Source organism: Dioscorea cayenensis, chromosome 19 (genome assembly GCF_009730915.1).
Source record: "Dioscorea cayenensis subsp. rotundata cultivar TDr96_F1 chromosome 19, TDr96_F1_v2_PseudoChromosome.rev07_lg8_w22 25.fasta, whole genome shotgun sequence".
Classification (NCBI taxonomy): Eukaryota; Viridiplantae; Streptophyta; class Magnoliopsida; order Dioscoreales; family Dioscoreaceae; genus Dioscorea; species Dioscorea cayenensis.
Window position 1 is genome coordinate 9776206 of NC_052489.1, and position 9399 is coordinate 9785604.

General features: G+C 41.8%; 2 non-coding genes across 2 annotated transcripts; both read right to left on the reverse strand.

Annotated features, from left to right (window-relative positions):
* Positions 1–738: 738 nt before the first annotated feature.
* Positions 739–845, reverse strand: LOC120250954. Its single transcript, XR_005533282.1, has one exon. It is a non-coding gene; the product is annotated as a small nucleolar RNA R71 (small nucleolar RNA).
* Positions 846–8236: 7391 nt separating this feature from the next.
* Positions 8237–8343, reverse strand: LOC120250935. The gene has a single exon (XR_005533264.1). It is a non-coding gene; the product is annotated as a small nucleolar RNA R71 (small nucleolar RNA).
* Positions 8344–9399: the final 1056 nt, after the last annotated feature.

Sequence of the window (9399 nt, forward strand, 5' to 3'; positions counted from 1 at the left end):
CTTTCCATTTATCATTAGGCTAGAAAGTAGAGAAGAAGTTAGTACTAGTAGCCCTATTCCCGGTGGATTCAACTACTTGACTCATCGGGTATTTTATTACTTCGACACCCGTGCACTTGCGGTGCACACGCATATTCAGACGTGTCAAGTTTTTGGCGCCATTGCCGGGGAACACTATGACTTGGTTACTTTAGTTATTCACATTTTTATTTACTTATTCTACTTCATATTTCTCTCTTTCGCCGTTCACATTGTTTCTTTTCATTGATTTCAGCTACAGGTTATGATCCGAGGAAAACCTTCGACATTGGTTGAAGAGAATCCTGAAATTGAGCGAAGAATTCATAGAAAGGGCAAGGAATCTGCCCAGGATCAAAATTTTTCAGCTGAAATAGAGGTTGAAGAATCTGAAAAAATGGCAGAACAACGGGGGCAACCAAGAACACTTTCAGACTTTGCTAGGCCTACAATTCGTGGGACATAATGGAGCATTGTTAGCCATTGGTAGCAGCCCATAATTTTGAGTTAAAGCCGGGTTTCATTCAAATGGTTTAACAGTCCGCACAATTTAATGGGTTAGCAGATGAAGACCCAAACAATTATATTGAGAATTTCCCATTCTCATTAAAGGGAAGAGCCAAATAATGGCTCCATTCATTACTAAGAGCTTCTATCACAATATGGAACGAAAGGGCTGAGGCTTTCCTTGCAAGGTATTTTCCTCCGGGGAAACTGGCAAAGCTTCGTAATGAAATATCTTCATTTGTTCAGATGGAGCTTGAATCTTTATTTGAGACTTGGGAAAAAATCAAGGACCTCTTGTGGAAGTGTCCACAATATGGGTTCCCCGATTGGATGGTTATTCAATCATTTTACAATGGCTTGAACTCATGCACTAAACAACTTCTTGCTGCCACCACGGGAAGAACATTGGGAAACAAAACCCTCGAAGAAGGCTTTGATTGAGTAGGATGGTTTGAATAGCTGCCAATGCAATGCAAGAGATAAGAAGAAAGTGATTGGACTCCATGAGATTGACGCGGTTACATCTTTGGTAGCCCAAGTAGAGGAATTAAGCAAGAAATTGGACACTTTGACTTCATCAAAGGTAGGCACAATCACAAGTTGTGATGGTTGTGGGGGTTCGCATATGCCATCCGATTGTCCTATCTTGATTACTACTTCAGCCCCAATTGAACAAGTAGATTTTGTGGGCAATTCAGGAAGAGAACAAGGTAATCTGTATAGCAACACCCATAACCAAGGGTGGAGAAACCACCCAAATCTCTCATGGGGCAGTCAAGGGCAGTAAAAGACCGCTACCTCACCAGGATTTCAGCAAACACCTTTGATTCAGGAGAGGGTTTCAGAATTAGAAAGGGTTTTGTCAAAGTTTATTCAATCAACCGACATAAGGTTTCAAAACATAGAGGCAACACTCCGCAATCATACCACTTTTTTACACAATTTGCAGAATCAAGTCAGACAAATAGTAAAGTCATTGGTGGAGAGCCCTTTAGGAAGCTTATCAAGTAACACTAAGACTAACCCAAGAGAACAAATGAAGGCGATCACTTTGAGGAGCGGTCAAGAACTCCAAGAAACGCTCGCTGTTGAGAAAAATTCCGAAATTCTTCAAGCTAAAACCCCCACTGGGAAGATTACTGAAATTCCTCAAGAAACCCCAAAAGATAAGGTGCAAGATAAGGAGAAGGGGCTAGCTGTGTCACCCCCTTCTTAGACTCCAAGGATCCCTTATCCGGCACATTAGAAGAAAGACCAAGTTGATGTACAAAACAGGAAATTTCTAAATCTATTTAAGCAGTTACACATTAACATTCCCTTTATAGAGGCGTTATCTCAAATACCTCGTTATGCAAAGTTCTTGAAGGACCTCTTGACCAACAAGAAGAAAATGGAGAAAAGTGTGGATGTGGTTTTAGAAGGAAATTGTTTGTCAATGCTTCAGAAGAATTTGCCAAAAAAAATAAAAGATCCGGGATGCTTCATCATACCTTGTGCAATCAGAGGTTTGGGTAAAGAAAAAGCTTTTACAGATTCAGGAGCTAGCATTAATGTCATGCCGTACACATTATTTTAGATATTGGGATTGGGAGAGCCAAGGCCAACCTGCATAACTTTACAGATGGCCGATCGTTTCGTTCGTCATCCAAGAGGTATAATTGAATATGTTTTGGTAAAGGTTGACAAGTATATTTTTCCTGCAGATTTTGTTGTGTTGGATGCCGATGAAGATGCGGAGTTTCCATTAATTCTAGGAAGACCTTTCTTAAGTACCTCCAAGGTTCTCATTGACATGGATGAAGACGAGATGACATTGCGCATTGGAGAAGAAAAGATCACATACCGTCTCGCCGAAGGAATGAAGCACTCTCTTGACTTTGATGATACTTGTTATTTTTTGGATGTTAATTATGAGATTTCTGATGAGTACTTGCAAGAATTTTTGAATCCGGATCCATATTAGGAGTGGTCGGACATTGAGGAGGAGACAATGACTAATTGTGAAAAACAAGTCCTCAAAGAGCAACCTCAAGTAGGATTCTTGAAATAGATTTTGTGCTGAGTAAAGAGGTCTAGACGCCGCCACCAAAAGCATTACAGCAAATTAGGGCACAAGCACACAAAGGAAGAGCGCGACATTCCCTCATTCGGTAACATATTTAAAAATTTCTCCTTGAGTATTAAGAATTCCTGTCAATCATGTGTGCAGGTTGCTAAGAAAGAGGTTTTTCATCTTTATGAGCCACCATGAGGTAAGAACAGGTATGTCAAGCTAAGTGACGTTAAACAAGCACTTCTTGGGAGGCAACCCAAGCTTTTAGTTAGTTTTTAAACTTAAAATTTAAATTCTGCAGTAATAAATTCATGAGTGTGTGTCTTGATTAATTTTTGTTGATCGCTGGTGTTTTCTTGGAATTATTCAGCGATTTGAATTGTTGTTCATGTGTATGACATGGTTTAGGGTAAATTTAATGTTTAATGTTGAAAAATTGGTGTTAATTTGGAGTTTCGGGCCCTTTGTGGATTGTCTGCAAAATTTTTGCAGTCCACACGGGCGCGTGGAATTTCCATGCAGTCATATACAGTACCCACGCAAGGGTGTGGAAAATCCACACCCCCATGTGCCTATAAGAATATGAAGGGGCACTATTTATCATCTTCCATTTTTATAGAACCCTTTCATCTCCCACCATCTCACTCCTACAAAACCCAATTGTTGATCTCTCAAACCAATTTTCTTCAACTCCTTGGAGGTTTTGACGTGTTTTTCGGGTGTTTTCACCGAGTTTCCATCTCTGATTTGTTCCGGTAAGCCCTTACTATCTTCCGCCCCTTCCATGCCTTCATTTCTATTTTTATGGAGTTTTCATGTTGTTTTTGTGCAAAACTTCTTAGGGAATAATGCTAGACACTTCATCAATGCTTGAAAATGGTTTGTATGAGGCGTAGGAGCTAAACTCTAGCCAAGTCGCTGGAGTTGGGCACCTATGCGAGCGCGGGGCCAGCCCACGCACCCACATGGGCTGGTCGCACGCTGCATGATAGCGCCACGCGCCCTCATGGATTGCGCCTCGCTGCCGCGTGGCCCTCTTTGCCGAGAGCGGCACCAGCCCCGCACCCCCGTGGCTGGGGAGCCCGTGCGCGCGGCCTGGCAGTCTGCGTGCTCGGGCCAACCATTCGTTCACGCTGCTGGCCCGCGTGGGCGCGTACGCTGCACACAGGCCACGCGACCATGTGGCCGCCTAGCCGAGCCAAGCAAGTGCCCACACGGGTGCCTGGCTAGCCCACACACCCGTGTGGGCTTGGACAGTAGCTGACTAGCCCTATTTTTACCTCAGCTCACTGCCCTCGTGCGCGTGGTGCCCAGTTTATAATGTATTCATGCCGAACAGATGTTGTTAAGTATTTTCTACACAGATATGGCACCACGGATCAAGAGGTTGGCTCAGAAACGTCCTCACTATGACAGGGAGCCAACCCGACCACAGGTAGTCGAATTTCCTGACCCCATTCATCAGCAACTATTTGAGCTTCTTTAGCACCAGAAGATTGGACAGTCGTGTTTTATTGACTGGAATGCATTAGAGGACATTGGTTTTGCTTAGGAGGTCAGAGCACTTGTTAGTGTGGGAGGTTGGGTCCGACTATTCTTTATTTAGGAGCCCGTCAGGCGAGACATCACCTTGGAGGTTCTTGCCTCATTTTACTTCGACCGTACCATGGCTGACACTGACTTCAAAACAGAGGATATCATTTGCTTCTGAGCCTTCGGTTAGCCACATGGGATGTCTCGGACCCAGTTCTCAATATATCTCAGGTTGTACGATCAGGATTACACTGATACTTTCAAGTACACACATCTCCGTATCGATTACCGTCATGATCTCACTCCGGGCCAGGTTTTCCATGATTTATGCGGTGTCCATCTGTATATTCCAAGCCAGTCAAAGGCCTCTCTTCTTACACGACCGGCACTCAGGTACATTCATGCTATTCTTCGCTGGTCGGTGACAGGTCATGGAGATGGTACAGGCTCACTTGGCAGGACTAATCTTTTATATCTCCACTCTATGGCAGATGGAGTACCTCTCCATTTGGGATATGTTGTCACCGACTATTTTCGCCATCAGAATGAGTATTTGCAGGACCCTATATTACTCGTCTCATGTTTAATATGGGTTTGATCCGCTCGGTAAGAGGCGATGAGAGGATTAGCAGCCTAGCACTGTTGGGATTGGTCACTCTCCGTTTGATTGGCATTATGAGACATATAGGCTCAGGGGAATATGCATTAATCGAGTCATCAACTGAGGATGATGAGGAGCCTACTGAGGCTACAGAGGCATCACCTGCAGCCGAGCCCGTAGTCACGAGGCAGCACCGGTACCATTCGCTGATCTTGAGTCATCGTCCCCTCGAGTTCACGAGCGTCTGGCTCGACTCGAGGCTGCCATTGCTACCATCCTTGAGAACCAAGCGCGGATTCTGTAGTGCCTTGATCGTATTCAGTGGACTCTTGATGAGGAGGTCTCATCCGCTTCTATGCCAGCACCTGCGCTAGCATCAGCATCAGCTCCAGATATCGACACTTGAGGTGTCACACTCATGAGACCTCTATTTTAGTTTCCTGCTCTTATTTGTTTTGATTCGTAGCTTATAGACTTTTGTACTCAGAAAGGCTTCGCCTTCTGAGAGTTTTCTTCATGTTTTTATTTTGTGCGGGTATATGCGTTATTGTGCTATTTTGATGAACTCGTATTTTCTTTTCTATTTTGTTGAGCTTCATTGAACCCCTTGTATTCCGTACAGATGGCCTTGAGAATGATGTTGATGATGTTTTAGTCATAGACACGATCATGTGACCTTGTCACATAGTCGTGTGAGTTTCATAACCTATACAATAAGCCCATGAGCTAGACTTCACCAAACGGTTAATGAGGAGTTCAAAGGAGTATTGTTTTAATTGCATCCCCACACACATTTTTGCTTCCATTGACCCAACTCAATCAATTCAATTCAACTCAATCAAATCAATTACAACTTGGTTTGATCTAGCCAAATCAATTTGGCTAAACCCAACCAATTCCAATCCAACCATCATCATTAACATCTTAATCATCATAATCATCAACTTAATTAACCAAACGAAACCCTAATCTCGGTGCTACAGTAATAATATAGTAACACATAAAATCTCATTCTCCAATCAAGCTAGATTTATAATGAATATAAGGTTTTTCCAAAACAAATTTAAACACTCATCATCTACAACAATTAAACATGCTTTTCTACTCAAATTCATCATTCTTCTTCATCAAATACACCAAATACACATATATACATGCATACATACATTCATACATAAAAAAAACACCAAGAAAAACTCTTATCAAGCAAGGTCATCTATCCGGCAAGCTTCCTCTAGCGATCTCCAATCCTCCACCTAAAATCTCCCATTTTCTTCTCATTTTTTTCCTCGGTACTGTAGCAGTATGATGGAGAAGAAGATGAACTCACTCTCAAACTCTAGATTTTTCTTTAACTTATGTTTTCAGCCGAAATTCACTTTTAGTCCCTCAAAATATAATTTCTTACAAAACAGTCCCTGAAAAGTTCATCAATGGTCCCTGAATCATGAAATAGTATTTTGAAAAGATCCTTACAAACTATCCAACAGTTCCTGAATTATAACACAGTATTTCAAAAAGATCCCTGCCGCCTTACCTTTCAATCCTTGGTTTTCAGAAATATTTCATGTCCATCCTTTTTCTATTACTCTTTAACGCAAAATCTTTTATAAACTTTCACATTTAGGTCCTTATTTTTTCGACTTGGTGTTTCTCAACAAGATTACCCTATAGAAAAATCTTACTGCAACTGTAGTAATACCATGAATATATTTTCCAACAGTTATCTACAGGTTCAGGGTATTACATGAACAATAGCACTTGATCGCCCACATTAAAGTCTTTCGGAGTTTTAATATGCTTATCATGCCACTTCCGAATTCTTTCCTTGTAAATTCTGGCATTCTCATCAAAGTTCATAGCCTTGATGGCTCAATAAGCCTTGTACTCGAGCTCCATGAGCAAGTGACACGATTTACCATATTAAACCCCCTAGTGGGTACTTGGATTTTGTAAACCCTAGGATGTTTTTTTTTTCATTAACTTTTTGTTATGTTTTTCTTAATTGATGTCTCTAATTGAGTTCTAATCTCGAAGTCTTATTGAATGATTTCTCCCTTAGAGTGACACTAGGGTTGAGAGATCATCCTTGTAACCTTTATGGATGAGTGACATACCATGAGGGTAAGACAAAGAAAAGTTAGAGAGGATCAAGAAGATGAGTCGAGAGGTAGCGGAGCGTCCCCTTTTCCATCTGATGTGATTTATCATACTTCCACATTCTAAGAGTTCTTTGCAGTCATAATAGAGTGAAGTGCTAAGGGATGAACTCCGCTGGGGCTTAGTTACACGAGCAACAGAGTGAAGCGTTGAAGTGACTTTAGCACCTTGGGTTTAATTGTAACTAGAGATCTTTCGCTTGGACTAAAGGGTTAGATCTATACAAAGGAATAGTGTTTATCATCTGGAATCCCTAGAGCGTCTTGCAACTTTACATAGTGTGAGATGTTTAGTCTGTTTGATTTCTCCATCGGGGCATATTGTAGAGTTTGTCACGATTGACCTTAGGTTTGGGACCGTGTATTCAAGGATGTCTATGACTCATTAAGAATCAATTAGGAGACATAATAGTTGGTCTTGCACTTGAAACATTAGTCCTAGGGGGAGCATTGTCCGAGTACCCCCACTTCTATCGATTGCCTTTCCTCTCACTTATTTATGCCTCACGTTCGTGTTTCTTTTATTTCTGTTTATATTACATTTCATCAACATAATCATTGTTCATCTTCATTTGGTTAAGTAGCAATCTTAGTATTTTTATTCCCTACTCCCTGTGGATACGATACCCCACTCACCTGCGATTTATTACTTCGACAAACCCATGCACTTGCGGGTAATACACAAAGGGCCTTGTCAAGTTTTTGTCGCCATTGTCGGGGAGTAGGCGTTTAGAGATACTTTGCACTTTTTTATCTTAGCCATTCATCATTCATTCTATTTCACATCTTCTTATTCTATCATCGTTCTAATTTGTTTTCTTTATTTTGATGCAGCTCCAGGTTATGACCCGAAGGAACCCTTCGATATTAATTGAAGGTGATCCTGAAGTTAAATGTACACTCAGAAGAAAGGGTAAAGAGCCTGTGCAAGAACTATCGAATCTAGCTAAAGTGGAAGTTGAAGGGTCTAACAACATGGCAGAATAGAATGAGCAACAGAGAACACTTTCTGATTACACCAGACCGTTAGTATTGGGGACACAATCTAGCATTGTGAGGTCCCCGATTACAGCTCCGAGCTTTGAGCTAAAGCCAGCATTCATCGAAATGATATAGCAGTCGGCGCAGTTTAATTGTTTGGCCGATGAGGATCCAAACAACCATATTGAAAACTTCTTGGAAGTTTGTGACATGCTGAAGATTAACGATGTTACAGATAATGCTATAAGATTGAGAGCTTTCCAATTCTCTTTAAAAGGAAGAGCATAGATGTGGCTACATTCTTTACAACAAGCATCCATCACGACATGGAATGAAATGGTCAAAGATTTTTTTGTAAGGTACTTCCCTCCGGGGAAATTGGCGAATCTTCGTAATGAAATATTGTTATTTGTTCAGATGAAGCTTAAATCCTTATTTGAGACATGGGAGTGATTCAAGGACCTCTTGTGGAAGTATCCACAGTATGGTTTCCCAGAATGGATGATCATTCAAACTCTTTACAACGGATTGAATCCAAGTGCAAGACAACTTCTAGATGCCGCCGCAAGAGGTACGATGGGGAACAAGAGCCCTTGAAGAAGCCTGACAGTTGGTAGAGGAAATGGCCATGAACAGCTACCAATGGAATGGAAGGGAAATGAAGAAAGTGGCCGAACTCCATAAATTTGATGTTGTTACATCCTTAGCAGCCAAGTAGAGGCATTGGGGAAGAAAGTGGATATATTGACTTCACCAAGGTTGGCCACGATCATGAGTTGTGATGGTTGTGGGGGTTCACATATGCCCTCTGATTGTCCTATTTCAATTGCTACTTCAGCCCCGACTGAACAAGTAAACTTTGTGGGCAATTCGGGAAGGGTACAAGGTAATCCTTATAGCAACACCTACAACCAACGGTGGAGGAACCACCCCAATTTCTCATGGAGTAACCAAGGGCAGCAAAAGGCCATAGCACCACCGGGTTTTCAACAACAACAAGCCCTGAACATGGAGAATAGAGTTTCAGGCTTGGAAACCCCGATGACTGACTTAGAGAAAGCCTTGACTAGATTTATGCAATCATTGGATACATAGTTCCAATCGGTCGAGGCTACACTTCACAACCACACCGCTTCATTGCACAATCTAGAAAATCAAGTGGGGCAAATTGCGAAGTCTCTATCGGAGAAACCACAAGGAAGCTTGCCGAGTAATACCGAGACTAATCGGAGAGAACATGTGAAGGCGATCACTTTGAGAAATGGTCATGAGGTTGAGGGTAAGCTTCCAAGTGAGAAGAACAATGTTGAAGTACCTGAGGTCATGGAGGTTGAGGAGAGAGCTAAGAAAGAAAATGAGATGGCACCCCCACTTTACAAGCCGAGAATCCTATATCCTTCAAGATTGAAGAACGATTAAAATGATGAGCAATACAAGAAGTTCTTGGGTCTGTTCAAGCAATTGCACATCAACATTCTCTTTGTGGAGGTGTTGTCTCAAATGCATTGGTATGCCAAGTTTTTGAAAGATCTTTCGACTAACAAGAG